This window comes from Vicia villosa, linkage group LG4 (assembly GCF_029867415.1).
Source record: "Vicia villosa cultivar HV-30 ecotype Madison, WI linkage group LG4, Vvil1.0, whole genome shotgun sequence".
Classification (NCBI taxonomy): Eukaryota; Viridiplantae; Streptophyta; class Magnoliopsida; order Fabales; family Fabaceae; genus Vicia; species Vicia villosa.
In genome coordinates this window covers 33810013-33831316 of record NC_081183.1, presented here as the reverse complement: position 1 = coordinate 33831316, position 21304 = coordinate 33810013, and positions in this window count along the sequence as shown.

The following is a 21304-nucleotide window of genomic DNA, read 5'->3' as shown; positions in this document are numbered from 1 at the left end:
TTATTTAAAATTTTCTTTTTAAAATTTAGTAATACATTAACTATAATTAAAACTACTATTAAAATATAATAAATTATATTAAAATTTCAATTTATTAAAAAATGTTAGTTTTTTCTATGATAAAATTATCATTTATACTAAAAAGTGTTATAAATACTTGTATATGATAAAAGAACATGAGACAATTATGATAAAAACATACATAAATTTATTATGAAAAATAGAAAATTGTCATTCTTTTTACATTTCTACAATTATATATTATCATTTTATTTAATTAGTACACATAATATAAAGTTTTATCACCGCATCAAAAATAAGTTTTGACTCTTTATAAAAATGTAAAAATAAAATACATTAATTGTGATAATTTTAATTATTATAATAATACATTAAACATAGAAATTTTTAAGCATTTGACGAAAGCTGTCATATATTTTAGGTTTGAAAAAATGAGCTAATATCTCAAATAGGTTTCATAAATTTTATTCTCTAACTATGTTTAATATCTTAATTAAAATTATATTTTTTAAACTTATAAATTATATTTTTTATATTATAATAATATGCATTAAATGTAGAAACTTTTAAGCATTTGACGGGAGCTATCATACATTTTATATTTGGGAAAATGGGTTAATATCTTAAATAGGTTTAAATTTTTTTAGAATTAACTCATTTAGATTCAACTGGGGTTTCTTAACTCATCTGAATTGACGGGTAGATGTGAAAGTATCTATGAGATACAATTATTGACAGATTATTATAATGTCTATATTTTAACTATTTCTTTTGTTACTGTTTTATAAAATTGAAGTTATAAAAATAATTGACGGGTAGATGTGAACGTATCTATTAGATACCAGTTATTGATTGATCATTTTAATGTCTATCTTTAAATAGTTGTACGATTTATTATAAATATGAAGTTGGTACATATTATTAATATATAATTGAAATTACGTGAATATTTATGAACGACATAATAAGTTATATTATGTTTGATATTCCTAACACGTGAATTAAAATTTGATAAATGATTATAAGTTATAAATATATTAATGTTACTCATTCTTTGTATCTATATATGTTACACACTTTATTTATTTTTTTCTGAAGTTTTGATAAATATAAATTTTATTTTATGCATTTTAGTATGCAGGTATATGATGCAGGCTTTGTTACTGATTAGTTCTGATAATTTAAGAATATAGCATTTGAAGATTGTACCATCTATATGTTTTATTGTTTTATTTAAAGAGTTAAAAGTTTAGATGTATTATTAGCACTTTTGTTGTTAACTATTAAGTTTTTGGGATTAACATGACTAAGTTTGGGTTGCATTTTGGTTAAATATATATGTTTGATATATATATAAAGGAACTTTTCAAGTCATAATTAGGTACATGTAATGTGAAGTCCCGTCAGACCCGTGCGATAGCACGGGTTTCCTACTAGTTGTTATTAAATTCTCACATTCTCATATAACTTATTCATTCTCATTTGGATAAGTTATATGAGAATGTGAGAATGAATAAGAACCATCATATTTAAAAAGAAAATGTCTAGATTAAATTGTTGTTTTCACTAAATTATGTGTCATTAAGAGGAAAGAGAAATCATTAATCAAATTTTAAAAACATCTTTTAATCTCAACCATCTAATATCTAATATACATCTTTAAAAATTAAAGTACCTATAAAAACCAGGTTTAACCCCACTAGTCCAAATTCAATTTTAACTAATTTCAAGAGCATCTTAGTATTTTTTTTCTACATGCTTTCACCACATTTCTTTGACATTAAGTGTTGCTTATGTGTCATGACCATAAATTTTTTCAAATTTTTTATTAAATTTATTCGTAAATATTTGTTTTACAACAACAACTCATCAAAGTTAATTATAACACAGCACGTTGGTATTCCAATAAGGTGGTTTTGGGAATCAATCCATTATGTTCCAAACCTTTTTATTTTATTTTAATCTGATTTATCACATAATTATTATTATTCCAGTAATATATTAGACCAATATTAATACACGTTAATTTGTATTATCAATGGGATATGAAGTATTATCTAATATACATCTATAAAAATTAAAGTATCTGGAAAAATCTAGTTTAATCCCACTAGTCCAAATTCAATTTTAATTAATTTCAAGGGCACCTTAGTCTTTTTTCTTCACTGCTTTCACCACATTGCTTTGACATTAAATACTGCTCATGTGTCGTGACCACAAATTTTTTTAGATTATTTATTTATTTTATTGGTAAATATTTGGTTTACAACAACAACTCGTCAAAGTTAATTATAACACAACACATTGGTATTCCAATAAGGTGCTTTTAGGAATCAATGCATTAGGTTCCAAACCTTTTTATTTTATTTTAATCTGATTTATCACATAATTATTATTATTCCACTAATATATTGGACCAATATTAATACACGTTAATTTGTATTATCAAGGGAATATGAAGTATTATGTAATATACATCTATAAATGCCAAAGTACTTGGAAAAATCAGGTTTAACCCCTGTCGATGACTACCTATTGTCGAGAGATAGGTCGAGAAGAGTCATCAAGGCACCTCAGAGACCCATTTATGTACTTTTTGTTGACGGCATCTTCTCCACGCTCACCGCACCAATTTGTTGTGAAAAACGATACCAATAACAAAGTATAAAAGGGAATTAGGGGAGATAAGAGGAACACAAGAATTGGTTATAACTACTATTCTTTTACTTTCTCTTAAAACAAGATTACAAGTTTACAAGAATAACAAATAACCTCTCTCACCCCAAATTAGGATTTGCAGCTTAGCAATGATGAGAGACTAGTATGCTATTTATAATAAAATCTAACATACTAACTAATGGGCTTTTTCAGCAAGGCCCATTACACAAGCCAATTTAATAAACAAGCTAACTTAACAAATTAGGGTTTAAACACTAAAACCTAATTTAACATGCTAACAACCCTAGCATCTTCGACACCTGCATGCTCGACCCATCTTCGACTACAGCATGCACACTTCGACACCAGCATGTGAGCAACCTTTGATGTCATGCTTAACCCTATCGCACTGTCGAACCAAGAAGCTACCCTTCGACCATACTAGAGTTTGATCCAATATCTCACAACCCCACTATTCCAAATTCAATTTTAACTAATTTCAAGGGCACCTTAGTCTTTTTTCTACACTGCTTTCACCATATTGTTTTGACATTAAATGTTTCTTATGTGTCATGACCACAAATTTTTTCAAATTGTTTATTTATTTTATTTGTTAATGTTTTTTTACAACAACAACTCATCAAATTTAATTATAACACAACACGTTGGTATTCCAATAAAGTGGTTTTGGGAATCAATGCATTGGGTTCCAAACCTTTTTATTTTATTTTAATCTGATTTATCACATAATTATTATTATTCCACTAATATATTGGACCAATATTAATACACGTTAATTTGTATTATCAAGGGGATATGAAGTATTATCTAATATACATCTATAAAAATTAAAGTATCTGGAAAAATCAGGTTTAACCCCACTAGTCCAAATTCAATTTTAACTAATTTCAAGAGCACATTTAATTACACTTTTGGTCCCCTACTTTCAACTTTTTGAAGTATTAGTCCCCCCATTTTAAAAGCCAGGTTTCTAGTCCCCAAACTTTGCTCCACTTGGAATTTTCAAGGCCCCCCTCCACTTGGCTGCCTCATTAATGACGTGGCATACACAATACGCTTCCAGGTCACATTTTTTACATTTTTTTCCATAAATCTATTTTTTTATTAAGTTTTAATTTTCTTATTTATTTACAATTCATTTAATTATATTATTGGTTAATTTTTTAGTAATTAAGAAGCTAAGGCACATGTTCATCCCCAATTCACCCAGTCTTCTTCACAACATAGTAACAGTTCGTTCTCTTCACTCTCCTTCAACCCATTCTTCTTCCAATCTTTCTGTTTAATCATCCGTCTCTCAAAATGTCCCAGAAATCCGTGTCTCATGGCAGCTACAGGAAACGTTCATTGAGGGATAAGTGCCATTATAGGCTCGATGCGCCGTTGATAATACCGTGGACTGATACCAACCCGGGTCGTCGTTTCTGTGGTTGTGGTATGTGCAAGGTATGAAATTTATCAATGTTTAATCTCTGTAGTGCTCAGTCTTGAATATTAGCAGAGAAACTTATGTATTCTCCATTGATGCAGCTTCAAGGGTTCAAAAAGTGCAGCAATTTTGTCTGGTTGGGTGAAGAAATGAATCCAAGAGCAAAGGAAGTGATTTCGTCATTAATGCACAATTTGGAGGAAGAGAAGCAGAGGGCCAAAGATGCAAGCACGAAGAAAGAAAAAATGAGGACGAAGATGAAATTAATGAAGAAACAATTGAAGTTCAATTTGTCAATAACCATATTGGTTTTAGTTGCTTTAGTAATTGCAATAATAATGAAGTGATGTACTGTAATTGTTGTTGGTCTATGCTGTTGCTTCAGTTGTTGTTTAGAGTAATTCTATGTTTATCTTCATGTTGTTGATGTTATAATACAATGATGTAATTGTAGTTGTTATTGGAATGAAGTTGGTTTGAAATTGTTCCTAATTTGAATCTCTATAATTGTTTAGACATTACCAGGATATAACTAGTTCATGACATTACCAAAATATAACTAGTTCATAACATAATTGATCATGACATTACCAAAATATAACTAGTTCATAACATAACTTGATCATGTCATTACCAAAATAACATCATCAAAATAGACCAGAAATTGTTACATAACAGAAATTGTTCACAGCATTACTTAAATAGACCAGAAGCATTTTACATAACAGAACTTGTTCAGAATTTTGTTACCAAACAGAACTAAACAGACCAAAATATAATGGTTCATCAATTGACCATTGTCGCACGCTCGCGAAAATCAGACAGAGTCGCCACCAATATATTTATCCCAAAGAGAAAGGAATATCAGAAAACCTAAGATGAATAAGAACAAGGTCTTTCGACCAGAGATAGGGTACGGGAGTCGGTTACGCGAGGGGAAGGTACTAGCACCCCTCACGCCCATCGTACTCGATGGTATCCACCTATGTTTGTTGCTATCTAAAGGGTGTATAAATCTAAAGCTTAATGCTAAAGGAATGCATGCAAATGAATGAAAAGAAACACGGGGAAAATAAGGTTTTTAAATAGTTGTGCTCGCTTAGGCCCCGCGACCTAATGCCTACGTATCCTTTTCAGGAATCAGAGCGCCGTAGTTCGGCTCTTTAGTTTTTGTTTGTTTTTGTGTTTTTTAGTGGACGAAGTTACATTCGCACTCCGCTGCTCGACCTCTGGAGTCTTAAGCTGGGAATGGAGCGGAAATAACGTGTCCGATTAAAGAATGCCTCAGAGGCGAGATGAAGAAGAGATTTTGAACGTTTCGAGTGGAACCCTAAAGCAAGGGAGACTCGAGTTGCTCTTTGGTTTGTGTTTTTTAGAAGTTGGGAACTTACGCCTGAATGGAACCCTAAAGCAAGGGAGATCCAAGCACTCGAACGTTCCCTAAAGCAAGGGACGTTCAAGCTTCCATTCCCTTTTTAAGAATTTTCATTTTGATTATTAGTGTTTTAAGTATTTTCTTTGTATTTTTTAAGGGAAATTAAGTCAAGTATTTGTTAGATGTTTTAAAGTTGAAAAGGAAAAGAAACTAGCCTAAGTGAAAACTAGCCTAATATGAAATGGGATTTCTACCTAATGTTATCATGGTTTCTACCTAAAGGTTAGGAATAAAAGAAACATGAAGATTAAAGTCACAATTAGAAGTCAATAGTGAGTAACGCAATGGTGCAAAATTGGCATACAAGCATATGGTAACAAGTCAACATATAGTACTAAAATGAATTAAAAAAACTACTATTTTTTTATATTGATTTTTATGAGAGAAATTGAATTACAAGTAAAAGACTAAAAACAAATAGCCTAAAAACTAATATTTTTTTTATGATTATTTTTATATGTCAAAATTGGTATTAAAGTCTAAAAATAATAGGAAGAAAATTAGCTTCTATCACCTAAAAGAAATGACCAAAAAATCTAATTAAAGTCTAAATTGTTAATTAATTAAGAAGGAGACAGGGGGTGAACAGTGAATTATATGGGTGTGAATAGCAGGGGCGTAGGCCCACTGGTACAGGTCCAAGAACTTATTATTTTTTGTCCAGTTTCTGCTTAGCAAAAACGTGTAGCGATGGGCCAAAGGGGGTGAGCATAGCAATCAGGCCCAAGACTATTTGCATGATCCAACTATTATTGTCTTCTCAGATTTTTTATTATGATTTTAATAAAAAAATAAAACAAAATAATAAAAATAAGAGTAATAGAGAATTTGGGAATTAGGGTAAAATTCTGTGACCTTTGAGATATCTCGCGAGCTTTCTTCTTCCTCGTGGCCAAAACGCAAAACGGCGCGGCGGTTCAACGGCTGAGTCTCCGATCGAAACTCCCTCTCGCCTCCACAAATCGTGACGAATTCGACCGTGTACTCTCTTTTGTCTCTCGTCACAACCTCACACCCTTCTTCGATTCGACTCCGATCCCACAGTTCCGACCGGCAGAGTTTCCGGTGGCTCTTCAAGATGTCGATAGCGGAAATCAAAAGATCTTCAGGTGCGTGCTTCTCTCGACCTCTCTTCTTCTTCGCCTTCTGTCCGTTCGCGGTGATGATGTTGTTTTTCACTGATTGAAGGTGATAGAGTGAAGGTTCAGAGAGATTGATTGGGGAAGATAGGTGAAGAGAATCGGTGGTGGTGAGAAGTGTTGAGTGAAGATGAAGGTTATGATGAAGTTTGAAGCAAGGTTCTTGGTTCTGAGTATGTGTAGGTGGATGAATGAAGGGTGAATCGAAGGGAAGATTGATAGTGATCGGGAAGATGATGGAGTGGTGGAGCTGTCTTGGAGATTGAAGGTTCTGAATTTGGTGAGGGAAGTGATGATGAATGATGAATGATGAAGATGGTGATGGAATGAGGAGGGAGCGGTTCAGAGTGGTGGCTCAGAAGTGAAGATGATGAAATGATTCAGAGATGAAGAGATGAAGATTGAGAAGGTGGAGCAGTGAAGAATGAAGAATGGCTCAGAGATCAAAAATGGTGGAATGAAGTGTATGAAAAGTGGTGGAGGAAATGAAGATGATGATTGAAAGTTAGAAGAGAAGTGAAGAATGGAATGAATCGAGAGAAAAAATGGTGGAGAGCTCTTTGAAGTGTGGTGATCCTGATTTATAGAGGTGAATTCCCTGATTTTTTCGGTTACACTCTGTTGAATTCTGTTATGAACTTGGAAGTTAGTTATAGGGATGTTAGGAGTTGGTTGAGTCAGTTAGGTGGTTAAGTTTCTGTTATGGCTGTTTTGAAAGTGGTTTAAAGTTTGTTATAAACTGTTATAGTTAGTTAGGGACAGTTAGGAAGGTTAGAGAACTGTTAGGGAATTGGTTACAAACTGTTAGTAAAAAACTGTTATGTTGGTTATTTGGTGGTTATGAAATGTTATGAGAAGTGTAGAACTGTTAGCAGAGGTGATGACAGTATGAATATATCTTCCACCCTTGAACTTCTTCTATCTCTGTCTTGATAAGTATTAGTCACCACTAGTTGTATTTCTCATTCAGATGCTTCAAAATAGTAATGATAATAACTCATCACCTAAATATAAGAGCAAGTCAGATGCACCAGAAGAATCCTTGCTAATAATGTCAAAACTTGAATACCAGTAACATGAATTGAATGCTGTTGTGTTGATTATGGACTGTAAATGGTTGCAGGGTTAACATATGTGTATGGCTGACTGGTTTTGATTACTGTATGTTGCTTTCTTTTTGTGATGTTGCTGATTTTTCCTATTTTTCCTTTTAGCAGGTGCAGCATACAAGCGAGCTTGGACCGTTTTGTGACGCCATTGATTATGTATATTTTTTTGATGATGTAAATGTTGACTGAACTAGGTGTAGGGATGTTATGTGTAATAAGTTAGGATTGGTTGAATCATGTAGGTTTATTGAATGGTGTAAAATGGTAAGGTTCTGTTTTTTCTTTATGTTTAAAACAAAGACTAATTTCTGATAGGTAAATTAGTGATGCACGCAGCAGGTTTTCTTTTCATTTTTTGTAATACTACTTGTAATGGAATTGATTCTTTTGATGGATGCATACAATTTGAAATTGATCAATAGCAACTGAATGAACCAACCTTGTTTATATGCCTTGGTCTTGTTACTTCACTGTTGCAATCCTCTTTGTAATGGACTCTCCTTTTTTGTAAATCCTTGGTGACCATGGTGATACCGGCCTTAATGAACTCCAGCAGAAACTTAAGTAACAACCCAAATTTCTAGTCCTTTTTAAGATATGTATAATTGATGACCATAATGTTGACGTCTAGAGATGTGGGAGATAATTAGAGTACAATACCAAGTAAACTTGTTAGGATCCTTGATGGAACCCTATGCACCAGAAGTTCTTGAGGAATCTTGATGTAGGTGCTATTGTAGCTTGATTACCTTGAATGAAAGGGAGGTCCTTAAAATCATGGAGAAATCTTTATTACTAGGATCCTTGATCCCACTGTCCAATTGTTAATTAAATGAATAAATGACTGCATGAATTTATTTATGACCTAAAATGTAAATGTCGATGAAACGAAAATCATAAGCCAGTTATAAGTGAAATTATGTGGGCAAATTTTGGGGTGCAACAGCTGCCCCTATTTAATCATCTTAAACCTGAGGGTGAGATTGGCGCTAGCCTTTCGATCGTTCACGGTTGAAGAAGATTAAATATCAATGAACCTGAAAATTTGCCTGAAAAAGATGGAATCCACTGGGGAAGAAATGGTGTCAACTCCACTGAGGAATAATGTATCAATTCTGGATTGATCAAATTAACTCTGGGTTAAAAATGAAATACATATCAACTCTGGGTTGAAAAAAAAAAGAAAAGTGGGTCAACTCTGGGTTGAAGAATAAAGGGAAGTCAACTCGGGGTTGAATAAGAGGTCAGCATCAACTCTGGATTGAGAAAGAAGGAAAGAAAATCAATATTAATGGGATGAGATATAGGCATCAACTCCGGGTTGAGCAAGGGTATCAACTCTGGGTTGAAGAAGAAAAGGAAGTCAACTCTGGGTTGAGAAAGAAAGAAGATCAACTCTGGGTTGAGAGAAAGAAAGAAGATCAACTCTGGGTTGAGAGAAAGAAAGAAGATCAACTCTGGGTTGAGAGAAAGTAATTCAACTCTGGGTTGAAAGAGGGAAGATAGACAATTAGGAGTAACCGTCAACTCTGGACTGAGTAGGACAAGTGGGTCAACTCTAGGTTGAAGACTAAAGGAAAGTCAACTCTGGGTTGAATAAGAGGTAAACATCAATTCTGGATTGAGAATGAAAAAGGAAATCAGTATTAGTGGGATGAAATATAAGTATTAACTCTGGGTTAAAATTGGAAGCAAGGAAGTCAACTCTGGGTCGAACAAGAGATTGGATAATGATTATGGGTTGAAAGAGGAAAGGTGAACAATTAGGAATAACCGTCAACTCTGGGTTGAGTGGGAAAGACAAAAGATGACCGTCAACTCTGGGTTGAGTGAGAAAGAGAAAGGACAACCATCAACTCTAGGTTGAGTGGGAAAGACAAAAGATAACCGTCAACTCTGGGTTGAGTGGGAAAGACAAAAGATAACCGTCAACTCTGGGTTAAGTGGGAAATGAGAAAAGATGACCGTCAACTCTGGGTTGAGTGGGAAAGAGAAATAATCAATTCTGGATTGAACAAAGGATAACCGCCAACTCTGGGTTGAGTGGGAAAAGGGAGAGAAGTCAATTCTGGATTGAACAAAGGATGATCGTCAACTCTGGGTTGAGTGGGAAAAGGATAAAAGATAACCGTCAACTCTGGGTTGAGTGGGAAAAGGAAGAGAAGTCAATTCTGGATTGAACAAAGGATGACCGTCAACTCTGGGTTGAGTGGGAAAAGGATAAAAGATAACCGTCAACTCTGGGTTGAGTGGGAAAAAGGAGAAGTCAATTCTGGATTGAATAAAGGATAACCGTCAACTCTGGGTTGAGTGGGAAAATATAATTAACTCGGGGTTAAAAGATGAAAGGAAAATCAACTCTGGGTTGAGCAAAAACATCAACTCTGGGTTGAAGAAAGGGATATGATTGACTTTGGAAGATGACACCACAATGGTAACTCTGAATGATCCAGTGGAATATCAATTGAATGCTTTATAGGGACCTCATCTGATGAGTAACTTGGCTTATGCTTCATATGCAATGTTTGATTTATTGTATGCACTTCTGAAGACGCGATGCAATGAATTCTATATGCAGTGTACTGATTGATTGTTCAGGGTTTCTACTATTGCGGGGAATAGATTAGATGGAGTTCTGAAACTTTGCTTGAGAATCAAGGTGGGGTGGATGCCCCTGCTTTATTGATGATTGGATTATGTGGGAGAAATGATAATGAAAATGTAGTGATATGCGTGATGCATGCATGATTATGAATGGAATGATTGTTTCCAAGATACAAGTAGTGGATGGAGGGTTCCTTGCGGGAAGGTTATTGCTTGAAGGATATAATTTGTGAAGGTGAGGTGTTTTGCTTGACTCCTCGACACTTGTCTCGATATCTGACACTTGCTTGGGGATGGAAGAAAGAATTGTCACTAGCTTGCCCCAGCTTGTATGACCTTTTGAGATAGAATTTTGACATGCTTGAATCATGGAGATGTGCAATGGTCTGCCCCAGTGTGGATGAAGGGATGAATGCCCTAGATTGGAAGGAACTCTTCCACCAGATGGGTGCTTCAGAGACTTGCTTTGTGGATGACCAACCTTTGCCCTTGTAAGATTACTCGATTGGAATTTCAATGTTGAACTTTCCTTGGTATCAAGTACTTAATTTCATATTAGAGACAATTCTGCTTTGAAAGAGGTAATGAGAATGCAATGCACATGTTAATCTCAAAGAAAAGTTTTTATTTGTCAAAAGGTTGTTTTGATACTAACACAAGTGACAAGCAACATTAGGAGTCAGTTTTGACATGAGTTTATAGTTTGTATGCTTTCGGAACGAACCCTACTTCAATTAGGACTTTTGAGGGTTGTAACGTGGCCGGGTTCACGGTTTAAGAAACAAAGGATAAAGGCTCAAGTTCTACTTAACCCACCCCTTCTTCGTGATGTTCTCCAGTCCTACATTCAGTCAGTTTGACACGAGTATTCACCTTTCAGGAAGGATTGCGATGGATGAGGATCCTTTGTAGCTTTGATTGAAGTGGCAGTCACCCTTTGATGCTTTCGTTGATGATCACAATAACTTGTTCCTTGGAGGATTTTTGTTCTTTTGCTTTTGACTTTTGCTTTCCCTAACTTTTGCCTGGACAGAAAGTTTCTTTTAACTTTGATTTTTGTTGTCCAGCGGGATATGCCCCAATTTTGCCTAAGTCATTTGCTTCAAAGCTTTTCTTTTTGACTTAGCGGGCTATTGCTTCTTCTTTTTTTCATAGCTTTCTTTTTATTCTTTTTGTCTCGTTCGGGAACAAGTTGTATGGCTTTTGTGATTGACTTGTAGAAAAGGTAGCGACTGCTTTCTTCTCAGTGAAAGAGAGACATCCATTGTGGATTGTGCTCTTCTTCTTTTGTTGTGAGATATGATTGATCCTCTGATGGAATACCTAAAAATTGAGCGCTCGGTCGCACTAACTGAAGTCTACCCTGCCCCTGGTTAAGATTGAGGGTTTTGTATTTTTTTGAAAAGAACTACTACTCCTTAGGCTCAAAGGGGTTAACGAAGGTTTCACTCCCTTATAACTCCAGTGTTTAGGAATTGAAACAATGCTTGTACATCATCAGCAGGATCTTTATTCCAAAAGCATACGGTTAGTAGTTCATGTGTTTTTTGATTTTCATCATTCTCTTTTTTTTTAGTTGCTTAAGACAAATGAGTGAAGTATCAATGAACATAATGACAAAGATGGAATGATTTGAGAAAAACATGTATATTACATTATTTTTATTTATTCAAACAGAATGAGTTTCTTACAATGAGAAGTACTTGATAACAACAAAAGTAATACAATTGAAAATACTAAAGAAATCTATACAATGGCAAGCTTGGCCTTATTCTAATGCAAATGAAATGTTCTCTGACAAACATAAAGTCTTCATGGTCCACTGGTGGATGCTCCATTGTGAGGTGGCATGGGATTGTTGATCACATTAGGTGCCACAGGTGCAAACGTAATCTCTTTTGCATCAAGCAAATCCTGAACCTTGTCTTTTAGAACTCTACACTCTTCAGTAGTGTGACCAGATCCTCCTGAGTGGAATTCACACTTGGCATCAATCTTGTAATTTGGAGGGAGGGGATCAGGAGGAGGCCTAACTTCCGCTAATTGAATCAGTTTGCGGTCAAGCAAGGCAGCGAGAACTTGGCTATAAGTCATTGGTACACGATCATACACCCTTTTTGGCCTATTCTGCCTCTGTTGACCTTGTCTCTGTTGATAACCTTGTTGTTGGAAACCTTGTTGTTGTTGTTGAACATATTGCTGATACGGAACCCAAGGTTGTTGACCAACAGGTGCCACATAAGCTTGAGGAGCGGTGGCGTTCACTTGATAGTAGGGAGCTTGATCTTGAGCAGAAGCAGCACTAGTCTCACCTTCTTTCTTTTTGATGAAATTACCTTGAGGTTTTTTGTACCCATATGGATTAGCAGCAGTAGCATTGGCGGGATTCTGGATCTTACCAATTTTCAAGCCATTCTCAATTCTTTCACCAATCCTAACTAGATCGGAGAAGCCAGAAGAAACACTACCCACCATCCTTTCATAGTAATGTCCTTGAAGAGTGTTCATGAACATATCAACCAGCTCGGATTCAGAAAGTGGTGGATTAACTTGAGCAGCCATTTCTCTCCACCTCTGGGCATATTCTTTGAATGTCTCATTGGTCTTTTGTGCTTGATTCTGAAGTTGCAACCTAGTCGGTGCCATGTCGATGTTGTATTGGTATTGCTTGAGAAAGGCATCATACAAATCCTTCCAAGATCGGATCCTATTACGCTCCAGATTCATATACCAGTTCAGAGATGCCCCAGATAAGCTATCTTGAAAGCAATGGATGAGCAATGGTTCATTGTGAATGTGAGAAGCCATCTTACGACAGTACATGATAATGTGGCTCTTCGGACAGCTTAAACCCTTGTACTTCTGAAAGTCGGGAGTCTTGAACTTGGGAGGAACAACCAGATTAGGAACCAAGCACATTTCTTCAGCGTTCATCCCATAGGCACTAAAACCTTCGATAGCTCGGATCCTTTCCTCAAGAATCTTATACTTCTCAGCAGATCTCTCAACAGGTTGAGCTCTTTCAGCAGTTGGTATTGGATGCATTTCTGGATTAGCAAACTGAGGACCACAAAAAGCAGGATGAGGAACTTCTGAATGAGGAGGTGGAGTAGGAAATGGGAAAACAGGCCCATTCATAGTTGGCACTCCAGAGGTTAAGGGCATGGACCCTCCTTGGTTTGAAGCTCCAAGAGTATCAGCAGCCATGAAGCTAAATGGCATCCCAAGAGTAGCATTAGTCCTTGGTTGGAACTCAGGTGGATTAGTAGAAGGTGGAATGACATCAGGTTGACTAGCAGCAGCTTGATTAGCATCAACAGGAATCTCTTGTGCAACAGGAATCCTTTCATTCCTCAAAGCTTGGAGGGCTTCCAAAATAGCATCAACCTTGCCCTTCATTTGGTCCACCTCTTCTCTAATGGCAGCTTGATCTTGTTCATAGTTCTCCATGATTCTTCTTCTGTGAGCTCTTGTCAGATATCGGTGTGGAGGAATCGTCTTGACTGATCTGATGGAGAGGAAGAGTGGTAAGAGTCTTGATAACCATGGATGCACATGCATGAATGCAAAAATGTTAATGAAGATGCAAATGTATCATAAATCGGGATCAAGGATCAAGGCCTCTTGGATAACAACTTCTCATGGTCAATAAGATATGGTCGAATCCTCCAGATTCAGAGGTTCGACGTTGCTCTCTGGATAAATAGCTTGTGCATAAGTCAAAGATGGTCGAACCCTCCAGATTCAGGGGTTCGACGTTGATTCTGATAGATAACTGATGTAGAACTTCTATATAAGTCAAATGTCCCAGGATCAAAGGTTCGACGTCTTTTATTGAATAGCAGAAATCCGGGTATGATGGAGGTCAAGTTTCCTGTCCCACCCCAATCTCACGGGTATGTAGTCTAGACACGGACAAGTGGTCCCTAATGGTCACTAGGGTCTACAGTTCCCATGGGGTACAAAGTGTTTGAGGCAGCAAGGGTGCCAGACACAGTGTTCCATGAAAGAACCTCGCCCAGTTGTGGTACCCCATGTTGAACTCGATCGTAGCAAGGGCCACGGGAGTCAACATGAGCATCCACGCTAATCCTATGTGTCACTGGCCTGGGTAGTGGGCCTTTTACCTCACAAAAACCCCCCACCTGCAAAACAGAACAGAAGACCCCAAGGAACACAAAATATAATCCATATGCATGATGTGCAAGCAGAAATAAACATGATATGCAAACATATATACAAGATATAGACATAAAACAAATAAACACCCAATAAAATAAAACAAACAAAGGCTAGGATCGACTTGCTTAGGTCATCCCCAGCAGAGTCGCCAGCTGTCGCACGCTCGCGAAAATCAAACAGAGTCGCCACCAATATATTTATCCCAAAGAGAAAGGAATATCAGAAAACCTAAGATGAATAAGAACAAGGTCTTTCGACCAGAGATAGGGTACGGGAGTCGGTTACGCGAGGGGAAGGTACTAGCACCCCTCACGCCCATCGTACTCGATGGTATCCACCTATGTTTGTTGCTATCTAAAGGGTGTATAAATCTAAAGCTTAATGCTAAAGGAATGCATGCAAATGAATGAAAAGAAACACGGGGAAAATAAGGTTTTTAAATAGTTGTGCTCGCTTAGGCCCCGCGACCTAATGCCTACGTATCCTTTTCAGGAATCAGAGCGCCGTAGTTCGGCTCTTTAGTTTTTGTTTGTTTTTGTGTTTTTTAGTGGACGAAGTTACATTCGCACTCCGCTGCTCGACCTCTGGAGTCTTAAGCTGGGAATGGAGCGGAAATAACGTGTCCGATTAAAGAATGCCTCAGAGGCGAGATGAAGAAGAGATTTTGAACGTTTCGAGTGGAACCCTAAAGCAAGGGAGACTCGAGTTGCTCTTTGGTTTGTGTTTTTTAGAAGTTGGGAACTTACGCCTGAATGGAACCCTAAAGCAAGGGAGATCCAAGCACTCGAACGTTCCCTAAAGCAAGGGACGTTCAAGCTTCCATTCCCTTTTTAAGAATTTTCATTTTGATTATTAGTGTTTTAAGTATTTTCTTTGTATTTTTTAAGGGAAATTAAGTCAAGTATTTGTTAGATGTTTTAAAGTTGAAAAGGAAAAGAAACTAGCCTAAGTGAAAACTAGCCTAATATGAAATGGGATTTCTACCTAATGTTATCATGGTTTCTACCTAAAGGTTAGGAATAAAAGAAACATGAAGATTAAAGTCACAATTAGAAGTCAATAGTGAGTAACGCAATGGTGCAAAATTGGCATACAAGCATATGGTAACAAGTCAACATATAGTACTAAAATGAATTAAAAAAACTACTATTTTTTTATATTGATTTTTATGAGAGAAATTGAATTACAAGTAAAAGACTAAAAACAAATAGCCTAAAAACTAATATTTTTTTTATGATTATTTTTATATGTCAAAATTGGTATTAAAGTCTAAAAATAATAGGAAGAAAATTAGCTTCTATCACCTAAAAGAAATGACCAAAAAATCTAATTAAAGTCTAAATTGTTAATTAATTAAGAAGGAGACAGGGGGTGAACAGTGAATTATATGGGTGTGAATAGCAGGGGCGTAGGCCCACTGGTACAGGTCCAAGAACTTATTATTTTTTGTCCAGTTTCTGCTTAGCAAAAACGTGTAGCGATGGGCCAAAGGGGGTGAGCATAGCAATCAGGCCCAAGACTATTTGCATGATCCAACTATTATTGTCTTCTCAGATTTTTTATTATGATTTTAATAAAAAAATAAAACAAAATAATAAAAATAAGAGTAATAGAGAATTTGGGAATTAGGGTAAAATTCTGTGACCTTTGAGATATCTCGCGAGCTTTCTTCTTCCTCGTGGCCAAAACGCAAAACGGCGCGGCGGTTCAACGGCTGAGTCTCCGATCGAAACTCCCTCTCGCCTCCACAAATCGTGACGAATTCGACCGTGTACTCTCTTTTGTCTCTCGTCACAACCTCACACCCTTCTTCGATTCGACTCCGATCCCACAGTTCCGACCGGCAGAGTTTCCGGTGGCTCTTCAAGATGTCGATAGCGGAAATCAAAAGATCTTCAGGTGCGTGCTTCTCTCGACCTCTCTTCTTCTTCGCCTTCTGTCCGTTCGCGGTGATGATGTTGTTTTTCACTGATTGAAGGTGATAGAGTGAAGGTTCAGAGAGATTGATTGGGGAAGATAGGTGAAGAGAATCGGTGGTGGTGAGAAGTGTTGAGTGAAGATGAAGGTTATGATGAAGTTTGAAGCAAGGTTCTTGGTTCTGAGTATGTGTAGGTGGATGAATGAAGGGTGAATCGAAGGGAAGATTGATAGTGATCGGGAAGATGATGGAGTGGTGGAGCTGTCTTGGAGATTGAAGGTTCTGAATTTGGTGAGGGAAGTGATGATGAATGATGAATGATGAAGATGGTGATGGAATGAGGAGGGAGCGGTTCAGAGTGGTGGCTCAGAAGTGAAGATGATGAAATGATTCAGAGATGAAGAGATGAAGATTGAGAAGGTGGAGCAGTGAAGAATGAAGAATGGCTCAGAGGTCAAAAATGGTGGAATGAAGTGTATGAAAAGTGGTGGAGGAAATGAAGATGATGATTGAAAGTGAGAAGAGAAGTGAAGAATGGAATGAATCGAGAGAAAAAATGGTGGAGAGCTCTTTGAAGTGTGGTGATCCTGATTTATAGAGGTGAATTCCCTGATTTTTTCGGTTACACTCTGTTGAATTCTGTTATGAACTTGGAAGTTAGTTATAGGGATGTTAGGAGTTGGTTGAGTCAGTTAGGTGGTTAAGTTTCTGTTATGGCTGTTTTGAAAGTGGTTTAAAGTTTGTTATAAACTGTTATAGTTAGTTAGGGACAGTTAGGAAGGTTAGAGAACTGTTAGGGAATTGGTTACAAACTGTTAGTAAAAAACTGTTATGTTGGTTATTTGGTGGTTATGAAATGTTATGAGAAGTGTAGAACTGTTAGCAGAGGTGATGACAGTATGAATATATCTTCCACCCTTGAACTTCTTCTATCTCTGTCTTGATAAGTATTAGTCACCACTAGTTGTATTTCTCATTCAGATGCTTCAAAATAGTAATGATAATAACTCATCACCTAAATATAAGAGCAAGTCAGATGCACCAGAAGAATCCTTGCTAATAATGTCAAAACTTGAATACCAGTAACATGAATTGAATGCTGTTGTGTTGATTATGGACTGTAAATGGTTGCAGGGTTAACATATGTGTATGGCTGACTGGTTTTGATTACTGTATGTTGCTTTCTTTTTGTGATGTTGCTGATTTTTCCTATTTTTCCTTTTAGCAGGTGCAGCATACAAGCGAGCTTGGACCGTTTTGTGACGCCATTGATTATGTATATTTTTTTGATGATGTAAATGTTGACTGAACTAGGTGTAGGGATGTTATGTGTAATAAGTTAGGATTGGTTGAATCATGTAGGTTTATTGAATGGTGTAAAATGGTAAGGTTCTGTTTTTTCTTTATGTTTAAAACAAAGACTAATTTCTGATAGGTAAATTAGTGATGCACGCAGCAGGTTTTCTTTTCATTTTTTGTAATACTACTTGTAATGGAATTGATTCTTTTGATGGATGCATACAATTTGAAATTGATCAATAGCAACTGAATGAACCAACCTTGTTTATATGCCTTGGTCTTGTTACTTCACTGTTGCAATCCTCTTTGTAATGGACTCTCCTTTTTTGTAAATCCTTGGTGACCATGGTGATACCGGCCTTAATGAACTCCAGCAGAAACTTAAGTAACAACCCAAATTTCTAGTCCTTTTTAAGATATGTATAATTGATGACCATAATGTTGACGTCTAGAGATGTGGGAGATAATTAGAGTACAATACCAAGTAAACTTGTTAGGATCCTTGATGGAACCCTATGCACCAGAAGTTCTTGAGGAATCTTGATGTAGGTGCTATTGTAGCTTGATTACCTTGAATGAAAGGGAGGTCCTTAAAATCATGGAGAAATCTTTATTACTAGGATCCTTGATCCCACTGTCCAATTGTTAATTAAATGAATAAATGACTGCATGAATTTATTTATGACCTAAAATGTAAATGTCGATGAAACGAAAATCATAAGCCAGTTATAAGTGAAATTATGTGGGCAAATTTTGGGGTGCAACAACCATATTACAAAATAGATCAAAACATAGCATTACATTCCAAAAAAGTCATTCCTAATTTAGTCTAATCTTGTGTTGCTTGTGGTGCCTAAGACCCCTTCCCAATTTCAACTGGAGTTTCCTTTGCCTTCTTGGTATTTTTTGCTTTCTTTGTAGTCTTTGGTTGCTTGGTAGTATTTTCTTTCTTAGCCTTGTTACCTCCCTTTGGTATTGCTCTATCAGCTGCTCTTTTTCCCTTACATGTCCTCTTGTTGTGTCCAATTTGACCACATTTCTTACAAGTGACAGTTGCAAACTTCCTTGATAGTACATGGTGTAGCAACCTGCCTTAAAATTTACGTTAAAACGGGAGTCGCCACCCACTTTATTTGGGAAAGTGAGAAACCCTTACAAGAATATAAGAGATTTGGGTAAGTAGGTTAATTAGGCAAAAGAAAGGTGTTAGGCACCCTTTGCCTCCCTTGTACTCAAGGGGACCCATTTAGCCTTTAGGTTTTATAAAAAGGTGTAATAAATTAAAAAAAATATGTCTTTGGCCAAAAGGGTAAAACCTCAAAGGTTTTAATAGAGTCATTGTCAGATCGAGACAACATTGACTACAGGTCAAAGACCATGTATGGCAAAAAAGGAAAAACCTCAAAGGTTTTGATAAGGTCATTGTCAGATCGAGACAACAATGACCATGGCTAAACCAAATACAACAAGAATAAAGTTTTTTTTAATGGAGGCCTCATGTTAAATCATTGGCCAAAAAGAGGAAACCCAAAATTTGTAAAAAGGTATTGAGAATAAAAAATACCCTTTTTAATAAAAAGGTGGCCTCACACCAAAAGGTTTAATCATTGGCCAAAAGAGTAAAACCCAAAGATTTCGACAGAGTCATTGTCAGATCGAGACAACAATGACCAAAATCCAAAAGCCATGTATAGTGAAATTAAAAATTGGTCATTGTCAGATCGAGACAACAATGGTCAGAAACCCCTTTTTTAGGGGAGCCGGCCATTGTCAGATCGAGACAGCAATGGCCAAAAACCCTTTTTTAGGGGAGCCGACCATTGTCAGATCGAGACAACAATGGCCAGAAACCCTTTTTTATGGGAGCCGACCGTTGTCAGATCGAGACAACAATGGCCAGAAACCCTTTTTTGGGGGAGTCCTCATAGGTAATCATCGGCCAAAACGTTTGGGTTTGAGTGGTTTGAAAATTGCGTTTGAACGGGGGAAAGGGTTTGTCGGCTGTTTTCAGTTAATCGACAACGGCAGGTTAGGGTTGTTCAAGACAACCCTAAGACAAACCCTCGGAGGGAGGAGAGAAGTGTAGAAAAAATAGTTTTTTGCAAAGTGAAATTAACACTAGAAGAATTTATAAATAAAAGACTTCCCTTAGTATTTTCCATTTCAGAAGAGACTTTCACGTTGAACTTTATCTTCAGATGATTCAGAGCTTTCTTTCAGAGCTTCCATTGGACAGCTTCAAAGCTTTGAATCTTTCTTTTAGAGCACTTGGTTTATCAGAGCATCAAAGTAGCTTGCTTCAGATCTTTGCAATTCCTTGGTTTAGAGCATTATACTTTGTTTGCTTCAGATCTTTGAAAAAATACTCTTAAAATGTTTCTCCCCTTTTTGAGCTTTTTCAGAGTATCACATTCCTGCAAAACTATCAGAGACAAAGACTTTGCAATATATGTCAGGAATGTTGAGACTTAAGCCCAACAACTGATATATTAAATCAATTCAAGTCATACGTTTCTCCCCCTTTTTGTCATAACATCAAAAAGCATATAAATAAAAGATTCAGATGAGAGACATAAAAGATGAAAGAAGAAATTTCATTGAATAGCCAGAATGTTTACAAGCAGATGCAAGGGGTAAAAGATAACAGATGCAAGACACATAGAAGACCCTAAACAAAGACTCAGACTAAGACTAGTTGAGCTTAGAGGCTAACACTGCTAGCAGATTCTTGATCTCAGCAGTGTCATTTGCCTGCTTCTGGGAAGCTTCTTCAGATTGTTGCATCCAAGACTTGATCTCATCATTGATGTCATCTTGCTTGTCTAGACGTTGAAACACAATTTCCTGATTTTGCTGAATTTCCTTCAGAGTGCCTACCGATGCAGAAACTGAAGGGCCAGCAGAAGAAGCAACAGGGTTTTCTTCAACAATAGGAGGGACAGCAGCAGCTTCAACCATTTGAGCATTAGCAGCAGGATTTTCCTCATCAGGAATCTCTTCAGCAGGATGTTCTTCAACAGGTTGCTCTTCAGCATGATACTCATAAACAGGATACTCCATATCAGGATTCTCCTCAAGAGGATTCTCCCAGAAATATTTAAACAGAGTTTGAAAGTCTCCGGTCAGAAATGAAAGAGGATAAGGAACAGGAAGCTTATTTTCAGTCTAGACAATCGTAGGCAGAGGAGGATCTTGAGAGTCTGATGCTATCTCATCAACAAATGGAGCTTCTTCTAGAGGCGTCCAATCCTTGATAGGATGAAAGTACTTTCCATCACCATATTCCAAAGCTAGTCCATAAGGACCAGGAGCATCAGCAAGGCAGTCATTCTGGAGATCCAGAAGTTCTGGTTGCACATCTTCAAGGAAAGCTTTCCAGAGCTTCTCAGCAGCCACATGATCCATCTTGGAGTCATGGGCAACCTTAAGGCAATCTAACCCTGTCTGTACCTTATGTTTTAAAATTGCAAAATGCATATCAACAAAAGG